At 41.6% G+C, this 23,791-nt stretch overlaps 1 protein-coding gene and 1 pseudogene across 1 annotated transcript in view; one reads left to right on the top strand and one right to left on the bottom strand.

The window, feature by feature from the left end:
- LOC126198934 (uncharacterized) overlaps positions 1 to 23,791 on the bottom strand; it is a 1,245,788-nt gene that overhangs the window by 413,137 nt on the left and 808,860 nt on the right. The gene's annotated exons all lie outside the window — the stretch shown is intronic.
- Positions 7,176 to 7,292, top strand: LOC126200003 (5S ribosomal RNA; annotated as a pseudogene).

Here is a 23,791-nt window from a genome sequence, read left to right as displayed (position 1 = left end):
AGAGAGAGAGAGCGAATGAAATTCTAGAAAATACTCAGAATCCACCATTAGCATAATTGTAAATCTGTCTTATCACGGATCAGCCTAATTATAAAACAGGAAGCCCTAACTTTATTGTACCGATTTATGTGTGAGAGTGAAGGAGTAATAAAGGCGACAGATACACCTCTGTACAGACAAAACATTACACCAAGTTAGCGGCAAGCTGCATTCACATACTTTCATCATTTACAGTAGAGAATTCATTATACATCCTTCACTAATACGAGCCTCTGCTACGTGTCTAATGACCTCGATGCTGATGGGACGTTAGTCTCCTCCTCCTCCACAGTTTGGCGACTGTCCAACTGTATACCCAACCAGTACATGGCAGAAGGTGCTTGGTACAGAGTTCTTGCCCTTCCTTATTGCAGAGATGAGAAAACAGTAACAATCTCCTTATGGATATGCAATTCATCGTTATTTCGATCACTACCACGAATTAGTGTGTAACAAAAATTACGTTTAAAGATAAAGTGGTTCACTATTTCATTCCTCTATATTTACAGGTGTACATTGTCGAGTAAAATGAATCACAACAGACTAATTTGGGACCGCTGTATCGGATGAATACATAAAATCATTTTGTTCATAACTGAAAACTTGTTTGGTTCGATTTCGGCTACAAATTGCGTATACGAAATTGGAAATACGTACTAAAACGCCAGAGAAACTTCATGTGACGTCTAATAAGATGGACAGCCTGCTTCTCTAATAGCTAGCAATATACGGACTCAGTTACATATTCTTGCACTATCTTTTACTATAAACTCCTGGAAGTTTCATCTTTATTGGCCATCATTCAATTGTCTTGATTGGTCACCTTCCTGATGCCCATAATCTATGTGATGCTCATGTGTCAAGTCCTATAGACTGTATCGTATTTAAAGAATGTGTCGACAGCCTCTATAAGCACACAAGGGAAAGTGACAGCAAAAATGGTGTGGCACGCGACTGCTTGCGATTGGTCTCCTGTCAGTTAATGACAAGTTTTAATACACATAGTACTACCAATGTAAAAATTGTTACCATATAGGTGTATGTGCAGAAAAATTTCAGTATGACGGAATGTTCATAATAGCTCATTTCCAGAAATTTTACAATTATAAAATTCTTAGACTGTATTTAAGACAATCTACGTACCGTATTCACAGCAGTGGCTCACTGTGTATACCTTCGTCCTTGCAGAGTGCCCACCGCACAGACAAGCAAAAATCAGTCACAGAGTGAATCGATTGACTATAGGACTACTGAGGCTTGCTGCTCCTACGTGTGGAGGAAAGACTTTAGTTTTGTTATTTCCAGCACAGGCGTTACTGGCAAACACTAGCCTTGGTGGTGTCTCCTCATTAGATGCAAGGCAATTGCCAAAGCGATCATAACACATTCGAGTGTGCAGTGCAGCAGTGGCTTTTGTGCTGGTAGGATGGAACCTCATGGTGTGTGAGTGGTGGCAGCACATGGGAGATGCTTTCCTGCATTTCTTATTTATAATACGGTGCATACCTCTTCCATAGCAATCGTACTATTACACATGGTTGCGAAGGATGTTTGACAACTAATGAGCTATAGAGTTTTTAAACTTAGGTAATTCGATTTTTTACATGTGTACAATGTCATGGCATCAGACCCTTCTTAGGCAGCCTGACACTGATGTTATTACAGTATTACATCAGATTACTGATGTAGACTTGAATATGGTAAATCGCACACCATCATTCACATTCATATCCATTTAGCAAGACGTACTATGGCTGTGTAGAAAGTGGCTCCACTCTAGAAGCGTCAACAATTTGTGAGTGGAAGAGATTTAGGCACCTTACCAGAAAGACAATTAATAACGAGAGCAGTGCAGCAACTTTCTGGTCATTCATTACTTCAGCGCATCACAGTTAAAGAGCTCCACAATAGGCTGTCAACGATAGATAGTAGCAAGGTGGATCATTTACGAATCGAATCCCTATAACACTAACACTGCAAAGGTCACTGAAAATAGCCCATTTAAAATGAAACTCTTCTCAGCCATCGCTTACATGGACGTATGGTATACAAAGGCTCATTTAAATTGTACAGATCTTACTCTTTTAACAAACTGAAAATGGCTCCACTATATTAACAAGAGCTTAGTGAACTTATTTTTTCTGCTCACATAAGAAAAATGGACAGGAAATACTTGGGATATGTATGTCTGTTAACGAAAAAGCGAGCAGCGCTAGCAGTGAGAGAAGTTTAATTTCGTGAAAGAACAGTACAGCTGCCGCACAGGGTAAATAAGAACTATTTTCACATCTGGCAGTGTGCGACAGTGTGGACAGATTTATTCAGATTAAGTCCTCGTTTGTTATTAGCGTGAGTATCGTTAGTATAAATCTTTACTCCATGTAAGGTTAACGCACTCTGTAGAAAGTAAACACTCCGGGCATGTGTGTGCCCTGCGCTGTCAGTGGTTCATAAGGTGCACTGAGCAGGTTCGGTGTAACTTTGTGAAAAGCACTGTAATTGCTTCTTTTGACTTAGTGAGGTGGATAGAGTGAAAAATCACTAGTCAGTCTTCAGTTTGCAGACTCATGAAGGAGGGAAGTTCATGAACACAATCTGGCGACCAATCTTCCCTTACACCTGTACCCCACACATCCCCTCTTCACCCTGTTACACTTCCAGGACGCAGTTCATACCCTAATACGGCTCTAATGTGCTTAGACGTGATACACAAATTTAATATTTGTTTTTAACCGACTTCACTTAAAGATAAACATTAATATTATACGGTTAAAGCAATATTTTTAAAAATGTGCAGTACTTTCATCCCCTGCAACGCAGAAATATTAGTCCCAGAAGAAAATGAGTAGGACTTTCCTTGTACGAAATTTAAAGTAGTTGAATTTGCACTGGAAAACATTTTTGGTAGAGGCCGCGAATTTTGAATTATTCGAGAAAAACAGAATCTTTTAACGTCCTCTCACCCAAGCACTCACACCCCACCGGTTAGGATCATTATTCTGTTGTTCATGACATTCGCTCCTCGTAGTGTACAAAACTTCGAGCTACTCGATTTTTTCCTGTAATTTTCCTTAGTTGATCAGAATATATACTGAAAAGGTCTCCGGGGATTCCCTCGAACGGCCTCCCTATAAAGTGAGTCTACATATTCGAGGGCACACAGATGCGGTGATAGAATTCTAGACGCTCTAGAGGAGACTTTATAGGTAAAGTCAAAATGAGACAGAGTTTTGTTTGCAAATGTTACTAATCTTTATCACACAACGTCGTGAACTGATTCACGGCCGAAGGTTTGTGTCACAACAGAAATAGCGCAAAATTGGTTTAGAGATAATTTCCTAGTGGCAAATGAGAAGAAAGCCGCATGTTTGACCTTTAGAGATATAAGAATGAAAGCCAGCACTAGAATTAGGGCTGTGGGATTGAGAAAACGTCATACACAAAGTTACCAGGAAAACACGATTATTTATAATACGGATTACGCGCTTCTTGTAAAAGAAGTAGGAATAATTTTCTATGAGAACTGCATAGCGACCCACTGTATCAGAAACTTATGTTTCAAAACGAGTGTTTCATCAGCGATTTATGTTTCAAAACGAGTGTTTCGTCAGCGTAAAACAGTCTTCAAAGCTTTGCCTACAAATATAAGGAATATAAAACATTTGGTTTATTTAAGATAGCATGGAAAAAATTATTAATTTGTGGTAGTTTCTGAAACACTTAAGAGTACATTATGTATTCACATTGACACAGATCAACCAATTGGTTAACGAATGTCTGTGATTTGTTTACTATGTTCCGTACATAGAAAATATGTGTGCTTCTGCTTCTCTATTTTGCTTGTTTCGATGTAGATGACTGTTCAGATAGGTGTGCACCCAGAAAAGTGTCGAATCGAGCCTAGCGAACGGCGATGATTGTAAGAGTGGATTAGAGGTGTGAAGTAGTGAGAGCTGAATAGCGAGTACATATGTTGGTTTCACAGGTAGGATTCGTAGTTTTTCATTATTTTATTGGCGAACATCGTGTAGCTATGTAGGTCCACTGTTCTGATACCCTCCTATCGATCTCTGTTAGTTCATATACTAAAGACCAGACAGAGAAGAAATATTGCCACACACTGTTCATCGGCTTTTCTTCCTTTTTTAATGTTATTCGCAAGACTGTTAATGCATCTGCTCCGCTAGTTAACTCAAGTATTATAGCAGTCAATTAAATATAATTTTTGTGAAGAGTGATGGCATTGGTGGAAAAGAAATCACATGCCACCACACTGCGGAAAAACAATTCACGCTTCGTTTTTACCTCTAAAGAACTTGTAAAATTTTCTCTCTTTAGCATTCTTTACTAGATATTATGTCACATGAGACCGTGAAAAGATTATTAACGTGTTTTAACAACCATGTGTTAGTACTCTTGGAAAGACGGATTTTCAAACCGTTTGAAGTAGTAAGCATTGTAAATTAACAGACGACACAATTTCACTGCAGTTTATAAGTTCAACCTTGTTCAATGAGAAAAATGTAATCAGTAATTCTAAAGCGTGTCTAAAGGAACTTCGTACCATTGACAATAACGAAGTGTTTTATTAAGAAGAATTCTGAACGTTTTAATTTCGTCTGAACCTGCACCGCCAGTCTGGACGTCGGTTAGACAGGATGACTCATTATGGTGCTTATGAATTCAATAATAAAAAAAACAACCTGGAATGTATTTTAATGAAATAGCTAACAATATATTTCATAACATCGAGAAAATTATAAAACTCTAATATGGTATTCAGCCTCATCAATCAGTTACGAAAACTTCCTCTCATGTTTTATGAAATATATATGAATAATTCCCTACATCTAATAAATCACTACACTAACATAATGTGGACTTCCTGTTTTCTCCCATAGACTTGTTTAAGAAAGATGACTTAGTTTATATCGTAATTTCATGTTGACTACCTCATAGATACACTATGTGATCAAAAGTATCCGGACACCTCCAAAAACTTACGTTGTTCGTATTAGGTGCATTGTGCTGCCACCTACTGCCAGGTACTCCATATTAGCGACCTCAGCAGTCAATAGACCTCGTGAGACAGCAGAATGGGGCTCTCCGCGGAACACGGAACGTGGTCAGGTGATAGGGTGTCACTTGTGTCGCACGTCTGTACGCGAGATTTCCACACTCGTAAATATCCGTAGGTCCACTGTTTCCGATGTAATAATGAAGTGGAAACGTGAAGGAACACATACAGCACAAAAGCGTACAGGCCGACCTCGTCTGTTGACTGACAGAGACCGCCAACAGTTGGAGAGGGTCGTAGTATGTAATAGGCAGACATCTATCCAGACCATCACAGAGGAATTGCAAACTGCATCAGGATCCACTGGAAGTACTATGATAGCTGGGCGGGAGGTGAGAAAACTTGGATTTCATGCTCGAGCGGCTGCTGATAAGCCACACAACACGCTGGAAAATGCCAAACAATGTCTCGCTTGGTGCAAGGAGCGTAAACACTGGACGGTTGAACATTGGAAAAACTTTGTGTGGAGTGACCAATCACAGTACACAATGTGGCGATCCGATGGCAGACTCTGGGCACGGCGAATTCCCGGTGAACGTTATCTCCCAGCCTGTGTAGTGCCAACAGTAAAATTCGGAGGCGATGGTGTTATGGTGTGGTCGTGCTTTTCACGGAGGGAGCTTGCACCCCTTGTTGTTTTGCTTGACACTATCACAGCACAGGCCTACATTGATGCTTTAAGCACATTCTTGCTTCCCACTGTTGAAGAGCAATTCGGGGATGGCGATTGCATCTTTCAACACGATCGAGCACATGTTCATAATGCACGACTTTTGTCGGACTGGTTACATGACAATAACGTCCCTGTAATGGACTGGACTGCACATAGTCCTGATCTGAATCCTATAGAACACCTTTGGGATGTTTAGGAACGCCGACTTCCTGCCAGGCCTCACCGACCGACATCGACACCTCTCCCCAGTGCTGCCATTCCCCAAGAAACCTTCCAGCACATATGCCTGCAAGAGTAGCAGCTGACATCAAGGCTAAGGGTGGGCAAACACCACATTGAATTTCACCATTACCGATGGAGAGCGTCGCTAACTTGTAAGCCATTTTCAGCCAGGTGTGGGGATACTTTTGCTCGTAAATTATATATAATATGTGATCCTGCCGATATGAAGATCTAATTTCTTCACTTTCTGAAATTATCATTATGTTGCAGCTATCCACCACTCAAGCACGAGAATCATCACATTACAGATTTCCACATGCCATGATACTTCAAAAGAGACAACTCCTTTTCAATTTATGTAAGTATTAGTAAGTAGTAGCTATAGTAGTTTAGTAGTTTAGAGAGAGATAAGAAGTGGATTCATCTCTTTCATAACGACGATAATAACAAAGAAATTTGTAATTAAGAAGTCAATAACAGTAAACAAAGCTGAAAGAACCACTATAGTAGTTTAGTAGTTTAGAGAGAGATAAGAAGTGGATTCATCTCTTTCATAACGACGATAATAACAAAGAAATTTGTAATTAAGAAGTCAATAACAGTAAACAAAGCTGAAAGAACCATCTTTATCAGTAACGTTACTAACAATATTTGCAGTAATTACGAAAATATATTCGGACACTTAGGTGACTCATGTAATATCGTATGTAATGACTCCTGTATGCGTGTCTTGACAAAATTTTACCAGTAACACGACTTCGGTGGTAAAGTATTCCATCTGTCCATGACCTTCAGCTTCTCTGTCGACTTTTGTGAATGTGTTACTGCATCAGAGGTCATCCGTTCGAGCCGAAACGACAGATATCTATTCAAGAATTTTCCAAGTATTACAGTAGTGACAATAGGCCTACCGGCATGGCTTGCGGCGACAGGTTCCGTAATGTCACTATGTATTTGGCACCCTATTATTAAATTCTTTCCGAAAGGATACTTTTCAACATTTAAAAGCTGTTCACGACAGTCTCAGTAGTACACATGCCAGATTTTGAAAAATTTTGATATTCGTTTTTAGTTTTTTGATCGTTTTTCAACGCCAAGGATACCATTGACCTATAGCTGCAAACACAATTCTTGTATTTATTTTTGCGACACCTAACTATGTTTGGCAACGGCCTTGCCGCAGTGGATACACCAGTTCCCGTGAGATCACCGAAGTTAAGCGCTGTTGGGCGTGGTCGGCACTTGGATGGGTGACCATCCAGCTGCCATGCGCTGTTGCCATTTTTCGGGGTGCACGCAGCCTCGTGATGCCAATTGAGGAGCTACTCGACCGAATAGTAGCGGCTCCGGTCAAGAATACCATCATAACGACCGGGAGAGCGGTGTGCTGACCCCACGTCCCTCCTATCCGCATCCTCCTCGGAGGATGACGCGGCGGTCGGATGGTCCCGGCCGGCCACTCGTGGCCTGAAGACGGAGTGCTTTAACTAGTATAAACTGAAAGTGCTGATTGGTCAGTCTTCGGACTTTAGTGAATACTTACAGTGATTTCCTTTCGAGTAAGAATTAAAGAGGCGTGTCAGGGAACTGTGTACTAAATCAAGTCAAATTAGAAAAATACGAGGGTCATTCGTTAAATAATACACTAATTTTATTTTGTTTTATTTTCACAGCCCTTAATAAATACAGCAAACCATCCTTTTACCTGCTTCTAATTTGGAGTTTCCTGTGCACGTATGGGAAGTTTCAAAGAATTAAAACAGATAAAAGGGCTGAAATGAACCATCAAAATGGCTTCTACGCAAGACACTCGATGCAGTCAGAGTGATTCAAATGAATTCTATTGCGGAAAAGGAAACTGTGCTGAACACTGATAAACGTTCGTGTGCAATGTACAGAAATTGTTGTTAGTAGTATTGTTGGGCGATGGGTAAAGCAAGCTGAAGTGTCAGAAAGTGCAGAAACTAAGCTCCATGATCGGCCACATTGGGGACGTCCAGTCTCAGCCACTACTGCCTACATTACGAGTTGCACAGATGGCATTATTTGTGCCGAGTGGCGCATCAGAGCTCGGTAATCGCTCTATAGCTATTCGTGAGCGGTGGAAGTGCACGTGCAGTGATTTAAAAGTCAATATCAGTTCCTGAATACTCAAAGTAAAGCGGCTTCATCTTAACCTTAAAAGCACTTTCAGTCAAATGGAGAGGCCTTTCAGTCACGTGTCGTTACAAGCGACCACACCTGTGTGCATCACTTTGAGCCGGAAACAAAATAGGCAGCAGCTGTAGTGGCACCATGTGCAGTTATCAAAAGAGAAGAAGTTCAGGGCACCTATCTCTGCTGACGAAGACATAATTATAGTATTTTGGTGCATAGATTGTATCAGTCTCGTGGAGATATTTCCGAATGGCTAATAAATAATTCAGAGGCGTATGTGAAGACTCTGAACAAAGTCAAGAACTGTATCCGACGTTTTCGGTGAGACAAGAATCCAAAAGAAATCTTGTTCTATCACGATGTTACGCGACCGTTTTTCTCAAAACTGCCCCATAGTTAATAGGAAGTCAGAATTAAAGAGTCTAATCATATCAAAATAATAATCACCACTGATTAATGAGATGTATATCATTACCAGTGGTTGAACGTTTCTAATGAACGTGGTTTACATTTCACAGTAACTGCATGGTTCACGTAAGTAAGACGCCACTCCGAAATCATACTCTGATGAACTGCAATCAAGCAGCAGGTGCAACCAGGTCACGTAGGCAGACAGGCGAGCCACCCTCGCCTTTCGTCCCCTCCTACCCCCTCATCCGACGTCCGCAAACGCGTTCCCAGGAGGAACGAGTGGGCAGCCACTGTGTCTCTTGGCTGGCCAACCTTTCTTTGAGGAGACGCTGCAGGATGGCGGTCACTGAAGTCACAATAGCATTTTCAGTGGGGCCACCAGCAGAGGCTGTTTCATAACTCGAATGTGGAAGGAGGAAAATGCAGTTTTACATAGGTCAGTAGAGGACGCTTTTGAGAGAAAAACTTAGGAAACCAGACTTTATTCGAAGTACACCGCCTGCAGAAAATATGATCGAAACGTGGAGTGGGAATCCACAGTCAGGCCACCTTTGTAAACGTGACTCATGAGGGCCCAGGCACTGCAAAAACAGAAAGTTTAACACAACACAAGAGTCGCCAGGATTGGCTAAAGTAAATAAAGTAACACTCGAGAACACACCTCATTGACCATAGATTAAGGCAGAAAGAGAGAGAAGGTATGCTGTTATTTAGCACCAAATGTTAACTGCCTCAAATCAGTTACAGAGAGGATCAGCTTCTTCCTGCGCGGGATTAGCCGAGCGGTCTCAGGCGCTGCAGTCATGGACTGTCCGGCTGGTCCCGGTGGAGGTTCGAGTCCTCCCTCGGGCATGGGTGTTTGTGTTTGCCCTTAGGATAATTTAGGTTAAGTAGTGTGTAAGCTTAGGGACTGATGACCTTACCAGTTAAGTCCCATAAGATTTCACACACATTTGAACATTTGAAAAAGTAATTTCGTAGGTGTGGTACAAAATTACCGCCTCTGTGATGTCAACATAGATGACAGGGCTGTCAAGGCTGAATCCCTCTGGCTGTGTCTTCAAGACCAGAAAGAAAGATGCGACGTCTGTCGACTGCTCGCACAGCCAAAGAACATTCCATCTACTGTCTGTCACAATTTGAATATTTTTTAATTGTTGAAAGACTTCGCCAATGGCCTTGCCGCAGTGGTAGCACCGGTTTCCGTCTCATCAACGATGTTAAGCGCTATCGGGCGACCGTCCGGGTCTGCCTGGCGCTGTTGGCAAGTGGGATGCACTCGGCTTTGAAGAAACTGTGACTAGTTACACGTAACTCGACAAAATTTTAATTCTTATTAGTCTTTAATGAAGTGACTGATAGAAGCACCATTATATTAGTCTGACTACCAACTTCTGCGAAGGACACACGTTGTTTATTTATTTCGCTCTCTCTTTTGCGTTTCAGTGTCGCTCTCGGCCTCGCCTTGGAAGCCGTCAACCCGCAACGCATCTCTACTTAGCGGGTACTCGTCAACTCTACCCCTGCGTTCAGTCTGGTTTCCGAAGCATACAGCCCAGCCTCCACAGGGCCTCCCCCAAGCAGCCATAGGACGCAGAATATAGCAATAGGGGTCGCTCCAAACATGCACCTCTTGCTGCATCCACCGCAAATTCGAAGCCTTTAGGAGATTTCTAAAGTTCTGCCACGCGAGTATTTCTGTACGCACGAGCCAGCTATAGGCGGTACCGTCTTCGCTAGCCAGCAACTGATGTACCATCACCGTTTGGACACCAATACAGTTGGAAGTCGCCTTCGCTGCCCGGACGGCTGCACTCCCGCGACCTGTGCTCCGAGCGTTGGTGTTCTGCGCCGTGGACAAATCGTGCTGCTCGTGAGCTAGGACTTTGAATACTTACTTGGTTTGGAGATAGTCTTTTCATCAGTTAAGAGAATGTAACCTACTCTCTCAAGAATCTCGCTTTGTTGAAGAGCACTTATTTGTGATGAACTTCTCCTTCACTTACTCTCGTCAACACACGCTCACGCACAAAGATCAAGTCTGGGGTATGAATTCTGTCTCTGGACATTTCCGGTAGCTTCCTGATACTGTCTCCTGTCTACTTGGCCGTGCAATGCTCCTGGTTAATCTCCTAGATGGCACCTACTGCCACTGGCATCTCAATGAGACCCGCCCCAGCCGTGGCTCCCTTTCTTCACCAGAGTCTACATTTACATCTACATGAAAACCCTGCAAATCACATTTAATTGCCTGGAAGGGGGTTCATCGAACCACCTTCACAAATTTCTATTATTCCAATCTCGTATAGCGCGCGGAAAGAATGAACAAATATATCTTTCCGTAAGAGTTCTGATTTCCCTTATTTTATCATGGTCATCGTTCCTCTCTATGTAGGTCGGTGTCAATAAAATATTCTCGTTTTCGGAGGAGCAAGTCTGTGATTGGAATTTCGTGAGAAGATTCCGTCGCAACGATAAACGCCTTTCTTTTAATGATGTCCAGCCCAAATCCTGTATCGTTTCTGTGTCACTCCCATATTTCGCGATAGTACAAAACGTGCTGCTTTTCTTTGAACTTTTTCGACGTACTTCGTCAGCCCTATCTGGTGAGGATCCCACACCGCGCAGCCGTGTTCTAAAAGAGGACGGACAATTGTAGTGTAAACAGTCTCCGTACTAGGTCTGTTACATTTTCTAAATGTTCTGTCAATAAAACGTTGTCTTTGGTTAGCCTTCCCCACAACATTTTCCATGTGTTCCTTCCAATTTATTTTGTTCGTAATTGTAATAGCTAGGTATTTAGTTGATTTTACGGCTCTCAGGTTAGAATCATTTATCGTGTAACCGAAGTTTAACGAGATCCTTTTAGCACTCATCTGGATGACCTCACACTTTTCGTTATTTAGGGTCAACTCCCACTTTTCGCACCATTCAGATATCTGTTCTAAATCGTTTTGCAGTTTTTTTTATCTTCTGATGACTTTATTCGTCGATAGAAGACAGCGTCATGTACAAACAAACGAAGACGGTTGCTCAGATTGTCTCCCATATCGTTTATATAGATAAGGAACAGCAAAGGGCCTATCACACTACCTTTGCGAACGCCAGAAATCACTTCTGTTTTACTCGAAGACTTCCCGTCAGTTACTACAATATGTGACCTCTTAGACAGGAAATTACAAATCCAGTCAAATAACTGAGACGATATTCCATAAGCACGCAGTTTTACTACGAGCCACTTATGTGGTACAGGGTCAAAAGCCTTCCGGATATTCAGAAATACGGAATGGATCTGAAATCCCTTTTCTATAGCACTCAACACTTCATGTGAATAAAGAGCTAGTTGTGTAAGTCTCTGCCACCTTTCTCTGTTCCAAATGAACGGGACACACTGGTGTAATATATTGAAAGATCCGCGTCAGTTGCGCAAATTTTTTGAGGCGGATCTTTCAATATATTAGTCTATCACAGTTGCTGACGGGGCTGCAATATGCTAAAAAAACACAGTGGTGTCTCTTGCGGACATCGAGCACCTGGTGTTGTCTCCTCCCAATATGTCACATTGCCAGGCATCAACTCCAGTCGCTCCCATGGACGTCGAGCCTCAAGGATCTTTGTTGCGACCCAGCAACGGCCACACAGACAGCGTTGTCATTGATGACTCGGACACTTGCCTCCACCTCTCCTTCGTCGCTTTCCACGAATGAGGGGGGGAGGGGTGAGAGGTATGACTCTCGGCTTCCCCATCGACGCCGACACCCAGCAGCGCATCTAAACTTAGCGGTTTATCATCAGCTCGACCCCTGCGTTCAGACTGGTTTCTCCAGTATACAGCCCAGCCTCCAGAGAGTCCCCGGTAACCAGCCAGAAGTCACAGAAGATAGCAACAGGGGCTGCCCGACACATGCACCTTTTGCTGCGTTCACAGCAACTTCGGTAGCCAATAGGAAAATTGTAACCTTTCGTCAACCGAGTATTTTTGCCCGTGCGGAACTGCTAGAGCCAGTTCCGTCTTCACCACACAGCGACTGACGTACCACTGTTTGGACACCGCCTCAGATCGGAAGTCGCCGGACGGCTGCACTTCACCGTCCTGTTCTCCGAGCCTTGGTGTTCTGCAACGTGGACAAGTCGTGCTGCTAGTGAGTCTGGTCTTTGAATATGTACTTCGTTTGGAACCAGACTACTCATCAGTTAAGAGAACGTAACTAAGATCTTAAGATCATACTCCCCTTCCGCTGAAGAATAATTGTTTGCGACGGACTTCACCTTCACATTACTAAAGAGAATTCAAGGAGATCATTAATTTCCGTTTATTGTACTGCTCAGAAATAGCAGACTGTTTCTATTTGAAGTTTACGTGTTCAAATAAATAAAGTTTAGTTACATCTACTTGTTGGGTTGTGAAAGTTTTCCGAGTGGGGAATACTACACGTCTATCCCATTTTACGAGTTCCTTTCGTTTTTACATGATTTGCAAAACTTATTTTATTTTAACTTTGAGAAAGATGCTCTCAGTGAAGTCAGTGTGGAGAGAAGTTGTGTGCGCCAGGCGTGCCTGAATCAGTACGCGAGGTGGCGCAGTGGTCAGCACACTCGAATTACAACCTGGAGGTTGACGGTTCAAATCCGCGTCAGGCCACCCATGTGAAGGTTTTCCGTCATTTCTGTAAATCGCTTTAAACAGATTCCGGGATGGTTCCTTGGAAGGGGCATTCCGATTTTCTTTCCCATCCTTAAAACTCTCTGACCTTGATCTCCGTCCCCTAATTATCTCGATGTCGACGGGACGTTATTACTTCATCACATAGACCTTATTCCATCTATTATCTTATTTTAACTGTTAGTGCGTGGTATTTTGTAGTGCATAAATTGGGAACCAGCTCAGCATTTGTGTAAATATACGTGTGAAACAGCTTAACAATCCTAAAGACAGGGAGTCACTGTAACACGCCAACAATTATTAATCCGCATGTGCTGATTTGATCCACCACATCACCAACCCTTAGTCTAACTCGCTACACTTTAGTTATGTAAGGTTGTATGTTGGGCTACCGTAAATCATAACAGCCTTGTGACATTTTTCACGCTTTTTTTTTTAAATAAAAGTCACGTAAGTGTATGATTTTGTAAATATCGTTGTTCGTCAGTGATGTAGTTATTCTTCATTTATTAAGTGCAATATTGCTTCATCAGAATTTTACCAAATAAGTCGAATAGAATTGTAACTATTAGAGTGGAAAATTGTGACAGTTTCATTTCTACTTAAGCTGCTCGTATACTCAGGGCTGTTCGAAAATAGTAACTGTGGAGGTCATCTATGGGACAAAAAACTGCATACAAGGAAGTTTGCTGAGAGAGAATGCCATAAACAAACTTCACTATAAAATTTATGATAATATTATGTTGCAACACATGCGTAGCAATATTCTAAATAAAACACGGAATAAACCTCAAAATTTAACCATTTCAGAAAGTTACAGAATATTTCGTTTGTCCCTTACTTGCGGCCGTTTCACTGAAGAGCCAAAGAAACTGGTAACCCTGCCTAATATCGCGCAGAGCCCCCTCGAGCACGCAGAAGTGCCCCAACACGACGTGGCATGGACTCAACTATTGTCTGAAGTTGTGCTGGAGGGAACTCACATCATGAATCCTGCAAGGCTACCCAAAAATCGGCAAGAGTACGAGGGGGTGGAGATCTCTTTAGAACACCACGTTATAAGGCATCTCCGATATGCTCAATAATGTGCATATCTGGAGAATTTGGTGGCCAATGGAAGTGTTCAAGCTCAGAAGAGTGTTCCTGGAGCCACTCTGTAGTATTTTAGAATGTGTGGTGTGTCGCATGTCCTGCTGTAATTTCGCAAGTCCGTCGGAATGCACAATGGACATGAATGGTTGCAGGTGATCAGACACGATGCTTACATACGTTTCACCTGTCAGAGTCATATCTAGATGTATCAGGGGTCCCATATCACTCCAACTGCGCACGCCCACACCATTACAGAGCCTCCACCAGCTTGAACAGTCCCCTGCTGACATTCAGGGTCCATGGATTCATGAGGTTGTCTCCATACACGTACCCGTCCATCCGCTCGATATAATTTGAAATGAGACTCATCCGACCAGACAACCTGTTTCCCGTCATCAACAGTCCAATATTAGGGTTGACGGGCGCAGGCGAGGCGTAAGGCTTTGTGTCGTCCAGTCATCAAGGGTACACGAGTGGGCCCATATCGATGATGTCTCGTTGAACGTTTCGCACGCTGACACTTGTTAATGGCCCAGCATTAAAATCTGCAGAAATTTGCGAAAAGGTTGCACTTCTGTCTCGTTGAAAATTCTCTTCAGTCGTCGTTGGTCCCGTTTTTTAAGGATCTTTTTCCGGCCGCAGCGATGTCGGAGATTTGACGTTTCACAGGATTTCTGATATCCACGGTACACCCGTGAAATGGTCGTACGGTAAAATGCCTACCTCATCGCTACCCCGGAGATGCTGTGTCCCATCGTTCTTGCGCCGACTATAACATTAAGTTCAAACTCAGTTAAATCTTGATAACCTGCCACTGTAACAGCAGTAACAGATCTAACAATTGCGCCATACACTTGTTGGTTTATATAGGTGTTGCCGACAGCAGCTTCGTATTCTGCTTGTTTACATATTTCTGTACTTGAATACGCATGCCTATACCGGTTTCTTTGGCGCTACAGTGTATTTTGCAAACTATTTCCTCATTTTTATACCAGTTTCATCTTTTGTTATCGGCTATATCAAGTTTCTCCCCACTGACTCTGCATCATTAAAATGTGCGCCATCATTCCTGATTTTGATTATTACAGCCGAATAATATCCTCCTTCGTGTATCACGACCACATTGTTCCCTACCGTCTTGTCTTCTTCCTTGAAACGCCCAGATTCTTCCGAGGCATCAGCTTCAGGGTCCGAATATTGAAACAGACTGTAACCTGATTCAGTACACACTACACCGTCTTCGTCACTTTCACCAGAGCTACAAGTGATGCGATGAGCTGTCTTCTTTTTTTAACTTCATACTTGTGTCAACAGAGGGTTGGTTCCGCCCACTTGAAGATTTAGTTCTATAATACCCTGCTGATGAGCATAACTGATGGAACGCTCTTTCCATTGACTCGTTTTCTCCTTTATATCAGCTTTCTTTGTGTCATGTTGTATGTTTCTAGTTAGGTGCTCTAAAAAGTTGTCACTTACTTTTCTTTGTGACAGTTCATAATCTTCTTGGCTATTTAATTAATCTTCTTGATTTTAGATTACGTCCACATTTGTTAAACCTCGCACTCAGATTTTGACCAACTCCACGAGTTCCATTAAGAAAGCTGGAAACTCCTGTTTAGGCATTATTGCACACCTCATAGCAATCAAAGAGTTTTCCAATGCGTCAAGAGTTATTTCCGGTGTCTCTTGAAGGGTCGGAAGAATGCCACCATCAATTGCTGCAACGCGTGTGTAGCATTTGGTAGCAAAGCTATGAAACGGATGTTATGTTGCTAGCACTATCGAATAACTTCAACATTCAGGTGGGAGTTCAAATTATCGCCAGTTAATGCCTTTGTCCTTTCTTACCTTCTCAGGACAGGAAGCAAAAGGTTCATAAAAAATCTTCAGATATACTGTAGTCGAAACATTCCGATGAAGTGCTATTTTACCTAGCACCCATAGGGCCATTTTCAGTCCACGTGCTCCATATATGTTTACACTGTGGCCAATGTAAACAGGAGCAAGCGAAGCATCAGTATTATTACAGGACGTAATGGAAGTACAGGCTTAGAGGCATCCTTACTTCCTAGGGATGTTTTGCGTCCCTCTTTGTAATGATTTTAATGGATTCAGGATCATGCACAGGATTATTCCCGCCGCAATTCCAGGTACTGGAACTTGGAACGCATCCAAGTTCAGAACAAAGGTGAACAAAGTACTTGTTTACTACATTTTCACCAACACCAAACCTAGCAATCAATATGTTCTGAGAAAATCTCAGATATGGGTATTACGGCGAGTAAAAAATGCGTTTAGCCACTTTGTTCGAGAAAAATTATTTCTAAAAATTTCGACTTTTCTTCCCTGCGGACAAAACATGTCTTCATTATACGTCTCAAATCTAACCCTGTGACATGAAACTCTAAATGTACGTAGTTAATCAATGAAAAACAAGTAGATCGTCTTCAATTTACAAAATACGGTAGAACGACCTGTAGTCAAGGGATGTTTATTTTTTATTTTCATCCGTAGTGTTTTTCTGTGTATGTCATGAAAAAAATAAACTATTGAATTCACAACACAAGCCAATAACTGAACCTGTAACCACAACAGGAATTACGCTAATATGTACACTCTTATTTCTGAGCTACATTCCGAATAGATAACGTACATGATTTAATCTGATTAAGTACTTCCTGCGAAGTTTCTGTTGCATAATAACTATACGGCCGTGAGCCGACTCCTCTTGTTCTCTTCGGAGCGTCTTTATGATCTAAATATGGGAAGAAACACAGAAACATAGCTCAATCCGAAAATAACTGTGACCTATAGTACAACAGGACAACTTTGCGACAGCACCATTGTGTCACAATGCTGCCCCCTGATCCTTCACATTTTTAGCGTATCTATAAGAAATGTAAGAAGGATATGCATTATATCCGATATTTTTAACACAGGTGGTCTCAACAGGAAATGCATTAAAGTCACCTCCAGTACACTGATTTGCTTACTCCCCTGTGACAAAAGCAAAGTTTCGTCTGAACGCTCTTTAGTGTCTTTAGCGGTGCTTAACAGTACCTTTGTGATACGTCTGTAGTAGATACTCAGGTTGTTTCCAGCTGCTCTAGGAAATGACGGCTCTCAACATGTATGTAGGCAACACAGCCCTTAAAGTTTGGAGCATCTGGAATATCCGCGATATCTAAATGCATCGTGCATGGTATAAGTGGCACAAACTTCATTACCTGTCACAAAGTTGCTACGATTTACGGTATAATATAAAAATCACGTTACTACAAGTTCCAAAAAGAACTGTAAGAAAGTTTTTATCCGTTAACATGCCGTAGTAATTATCTCAATGATATGCAACGAGGCTTCATCTCAGTTTTCAGTAAGTGGAAACTCTATTGTGTGGATAGCTATGAGACTTTCACAAGGGAGAGCGACAGTTGTGTGTTACGTGTATATGATACGTAAAGATGACAGTAATGTGTGTGTGTGTGTGTGTGCGTGTGCGTGTGTGTGTGTGTGTGTGTGTGTGTGTGTGTATGTGTATTTGCGATGTATGACAAAGAGAGAAGATAGTAGATGAAACGTTTTGCTGGAACCCAGTCTACTGTTAGCTGGAGTACCGACACCAAAGGCGCCGCCAAGCTTAATGTCCCCATCCAATGAGCAGATCTGCATCAATAGTGTCACTTATCCACTCTCCACGAGAGACTGCGGATGGAATTTAATCGTCGGCCGGAGTGGCCGTGCGGTTCTAGGCGCTACAGTCTGGAGCCGAGCGACCGCTACGGTCGCAGGTTCGAATCCTGCCTCGGGAATGGATGTTTGTGATGTCCTTAGGTTAGTTTAAGTTCTAGGGGACTAATGACCTCAGCAGTTGAGTCCCATAGTGCTCAGAGCCATTTGAACCATTGAACCACCGTCTCAATCTTTAGTGATAAAGCGATATGTACATCTGACAACCAATAGCCAAGATTGATAATTTACAAAAGCTAATATAGGTGAACCTATATTAAAGGAAGAGTTTGAACTAGCTCTGAAAAAACTGAAAAACAACAATATCCCAGCCGACCTTCTGAAATCTGGAGGAGCAAAACTGAATCAGGAGTTGTATAATCTTGTTTTCAACATGTACGAGCAGGGTAAAATTCCTACAGACTTTGAGAAAAACATTGTGAACCCCATTCCAAAGAAGGCAAATGCTACAAGATGTGAAAATTATAGGACGCTCAGCCTAGTTACTCACGCCTCTAAAATAGTAACCTCAATTATCCTAAAACGCATAGAACAAAAAGTCGAAGCTACACTCTCTGAAGACCAGTTTGGATTCCGGAAAGATAGAGGAACCAGAGAAGGAATAATTGCTCTAGAACTAAACTTGTCTAATAACTAGATAAGAACCTGACAACATACATAGCTTTCGTAGATGTAGAGAAGGCCTTTGATAATGTTAAATGGGATAAGATGTTTGAGGTACACAAAAAAGTAGTAACAGACTATAAAGATAGAAAAATGATATGGAACCTGTACAAAAACGAGACAACAGTTATCCGTCGACGGACAAAACAAGAAGAGGTGCAGATGCGGAAAGGTGTCCGACAAGGTTACGCACAATCCCCTGTTATCTTTCACCTGTACGTTGAAGAGGCACTGAGAAAAGTAAGGGAAAATTCACAGAGAGGTGTAGTAATTCATGGCCAACGAATAGATATGATAAGATATGCCGATGATATAGCTGTCCTAGCTGAAAGTGAAGAAGATCTTGTAGTTCTACTGAATAGAATGGATAAACTTATGGGGGATGAATATAATATGAGAATTAATAAAGCAAAAATAAAGGTAATGGCATGTGACAAAAAAGACCAAGTGGAAGCCCAAGTTCATGTAGGCAACGAACTGCTTGAACAAGTTGATAAATTTACTTATCTAGGCAGTAATATTACCAGGGATGGAAGGAGCAAGGCAGAAGTGAGAAGTAGAATTGCTCAAGCAAAGATTGCTTTTAACAAGAAGAAAAACATCTTAACATCTAAGAGCATCAGCCTTGAAATCAGGAAAAGATTTTTGAAATCATATCTGTGCAGTGTGGCATGCTATGGGTGTGAAACATGGACTCTCTGTACAGAGGAAGACCAGAAGCTAAGTTCATTTGAAATGTGGTGCTATAGACGCATGCTCAAAATAAAATGTATCGACAAGGTCACAAACGAAGTGGTTCTGGAAAGAGCAGGTGAGAATAGAAGCTTCTTGAGTTTCATTGTTAAAAGAACAGTGCAATTTACAGGCCATCTATTAAGACATAAAGGACTCCTGAACACAATCATAGAGGTATCTGTCGAGGGAAAAAAACCAAGAGGAAGACCACAACTGAGGTACATTGATCAAATCGTGAAAGATGTGGGATGTAACACCTATAAAGAAATGAAGAGAAAAGCTGAAAGACGCACATAATGGAGACAAGCTGTCATTGTAGCTGTTGCAAACCAATCCTTAAATTGATCACTACAGAAGAGAAGAGAAGAATGGAATTGTGACTGACACCTGATAACCCAAAAACAATTGTTATCAAGTTGCTACAAGACGTAACGCGTTGCAGGACTGCATCAATATAAAACTAATAAAGTCTGCTAATTACATTTTTTACGATGTATCATGACAAGGTAAAAATGGAATACAATTTGCCAATAGCATAAAGTAACGGACTTTCCAACAGTGAAACTCCAGTTAAATAATGTGGATTCCAGCTTCAACATGGTAACAGGGAATGGAATTTTTGACGATGGTGATGTTGTGCAAGAGCCATAACTGGTTGTCTACAACTGATATGATCAATGTTTCGAAGACAAAAGTGGACCAAGGATCGAATTACGGAATATACAGGTTTTGTCAACGAATGCCGTTATAAAAAGCTACAACACACAGTTACTGAACCTCCTGCGTGCTACTTGCAATTTGTCACCAGTGTTCCGAGAGACAATGGCTCACAACATAGGCGCTTTGCACTATCGTGGATCTTACTGAAGTCTGTGCGCGATAGTGGCCCTTGGTGCCGGCAATTTACGGTTAACTGAACCATTCAGTGCATGGCATTCCATCTGGTCCAGTATGGAGAGTGAAACCAATCAACGAGAGGTCAGTTTTGTAGTGTGTAATTTGTCCTTCTTACAACATATAAGATAGTGCCTATTGTCGATATGAAGATGGGAGGAAAGATGGATACTTGAATGCGTACTGGAGATTGCTGCCTTCAGTTTGCAAGATGGTACCTCCGTGTAGAGTTATAATGACCCATTAGTTACAACTTTGTAGTGTGCCTTGTGTTCCAATTCCTGCAGTACACAACGTGATACCTTTTACTAAAGTGACAAAGCACTGATGTCGAACTACCTGCGTAAAGTGCACAAAGAGACACCTATTTGAGCAGTGACGAGATACCCACGACTACAATTTGGAAATATTCCGATTTGTACTGCCTGCAATATCTGTGGTAGCTAACTTGCTGTCCATAATTGAGACCATACAGTTGTATAAATAAATATAATGTGTGATACTGTATGTTCCATTAATAAGGATGCAGAATATTCAGACTCCTGTTCCTCCCACCAATACGTACGGCGAAATAATCATGGTGTTTCACACAGTTTACACTAACAGAAGAACCGATTTTGCTTTAATTTCTTACTTATTATGTACTTGTCAGGTCCAGTGAGAAAATGTTACACAAAGCTATTTGTAATGGACGATTCATTAAATAGTTGCCAGAATGCTGAATATGGCAGTCATAAAGTAATGGAACTAAATATATACGAAAAAATATGGAGAACATAAGAAAAAACAATACGTATCAGAGAAAAGTTGTTAACTACAGCAAAGAACTGTTGTAAAAGTTAAAAGGAGTGTCCCGCTTAAATCTGACGACGTGTGATTTGTCATTCAACTTTTTTTTCTGTTCTGCTGGAAGCATACTGAGAGTGAAACATGCTGATGCATGATTTGTCATTCAACTTCTTTTCTGTTCTGCTGGAATCATACTGAAAGTGAAACATGCTGAATAGTGCACACCTTTACGCACAATTTTTCAAGAAGCTGTATCGAAGAGCAAATCGTTTTCCCGTCTATATTTCACTCAGTGAATTTTGCAGTCTCTTTTCAATAAATAAACATTGTTAACAACAGAACTCAAGATGGAATGTATTATACAAAGATGGCAAAGGCAGTATTTCGAAAAAACTGAACAACGGCTTATACACAGTTTATAAACTGCCACTGTTGATCTGCCAGACAGCCTGTTTCTGGACGAAGAATATTCTTGGTGAGTACACACAAAATACAAAATACAGTACTAGAGAAGATAATAAACTAAAAATCAGTAGAGTAAGAAACCTTCGTGTTTCATTGCCAGATACAGTGTAGATTATCTTGTAGTTAAGAAATCAACATTCAGTTTATGCACAATACCTTGAACGTGATACTTCCAGGAAACCTTACTTTCACCCTCTACTTTAATAACTTAATCTGATCGATTTCGTTGACTGTTTGGCTGCCTTAGGACAGGAAAATTTCGCTATTACAAGAGTTTCCTGTCAAACTGTATGCGCTGCGTCTTGTTGCAGTTAAATTTGCTGATGTTACCGGGTATCCTCTATTAGTTCAAACATTTGCATTACATTACACGTATTTCTTAATAGCACTTGTGCCAGCTGCTAAGAGAAAATTGGTTCAATAATCTTTGGTTTTTATTGGCAGATCGTTGATTTGTTTGTAGATCATTGATACATAGTAATAGTTTATTAATTCTGGTCAAATTCCATGAAAGACTAAAACATTTTCGTTCCGCCCTCATGGTTGGTATGCTTGCTTGTTCCTAGGATCGTATGAAGAATGTACGGAATACAATAGATTGTTGACAAATTTCTGAACCGGTCAGTGTGTTGACTGCGATGAAAATGGAGAAACCAAGATTCGTGCTGTTAGTAAACATTTTTATTTGAAGAGTGGGACTGCCACACAAAACAAAACACAAATGAAACAAGATCACGCGGACTCTGCACCATCGCTGAAGGTAATATAGTTTTGTATTAATGAAATTAAAAGTCGGACAAACACAGAAGATGAAGGGCGGTCCGGCCGTCCAATTGAGACCATCGCATAGGCATCATTTGACAATATCCATATGGTAATGCAAGACCGCCGATTAAAAATTAGTGAGGGGGCTGAGAATGTAAGCATCTCAACTGAGCGAGTGCATAATATCCTGTATGGAGAATTGAGTATTAAGAAGCTCAGCGTGAGGTGGGTGCGCCGGCCGGAGTGGCCGTGAGGTTCTAGGCGCTACAGTCTGGAACCGCGAGACCGCTACGGTCGCAGGTTCGAATCCTGCCTCTGGCATGGATGTGTGTGATGTCCTTAAGTTAGTTAGGTTCAAGTAGTTCTACGTTCTAGGGGACTAATGACATCAGAAGTTGAGTTCCATAGTGCTCAGAGCCATTTGAGGTTGGTGCCACGATTCCTCCCAGTCCACCAAAAGCACATTTGGCACAAAAATTCAGCACAATGTTTGGCGGTATTTAATTGCAATTTGGAAGACATTTTGAGCCGATTTGTGACTTATGATGAAACCTGAATCCATCTTACAGTCCAGAGTCAAAAGGGCCGTCAGATCAATGGACGAAGTATGGTGAAAGAGCACCGAGGAAGGTAAATACCATTTCGTCAACTGGTAAGGTGATGGTCATTGTTCTTTGGAGTTTCCAAGGCATAGTCCTCATTGATTACTTGGAAAATTGCAGAACCCTAAGTAGACCCTATTAAGGTTTATTCTTGCATCGTTTGACGCCACTTTCGACTGCAAATTGGTCAAAGTAGGTACGCAAAAAGATGCTCTCCACCGGGATAGCGCACCATGCCACACATCAGCGATAAAAATGCCGAATGTGCATGAACTGGGCTTTGAGTTCGTTCGTTGTCCGCCCTGTTCACCAGAATTTGCCCTAAGTGACTTCTTCCTGTTCCCTAACTTGAAAGTTTGGCTTGCTGGGAAGAGATTCTTGTCAAATGAGGAAGTGATAGTTACAGTCAATGAGTAGTTTGCATAGTCTGACAGAATCTATTTTCCGGGGGGGATGAGAAAGCTGGAGGATCGCTGAATGAAGTGTATATCCTTGAAGGAGACTATGTCGAGAAGCAACGTGAGCTGTTTACGAAACAAGCATTCTTTCTTTCTTTCTTACCGGACTTATCCAACACTACCTTACATCAAGACAAGAAACGGACCCGCAACAGAACCCTATGGTACCCCGCAATCCGAACCTTAACCAGATTCAAATACCTCAGCTGTTTAATGAAATTGGAAGATGAATTTATATTTCTTTCTGTCTAGATATTATGTGCAGCGTTATTAAGATTTTCGGTAATCTCCTCACGTTTCAATTAATGCAAAAGAATTCCATCGTTCACACAATCAAAT

Source organism: Schistocerca nitens, chromosome 8, assembly GCF_023898315.1.
Source record: "Schistocerca nitens isolate TAMUIC-IGC-003100 chromosome 8, iqSchNite1.1, whole genome shotgun sequence".
NCBI classification, from domain to species: Eukaryota; Metazoa; Arthropoda; class Insecta; order Orthoptera; family Acrididae; genus Schistocerca; species Schistocerca nitens.
Note: the sequence above shows the minus strand (reverse complement) of the source record. Positions and strands in the feature narration are given on the sequence as shown.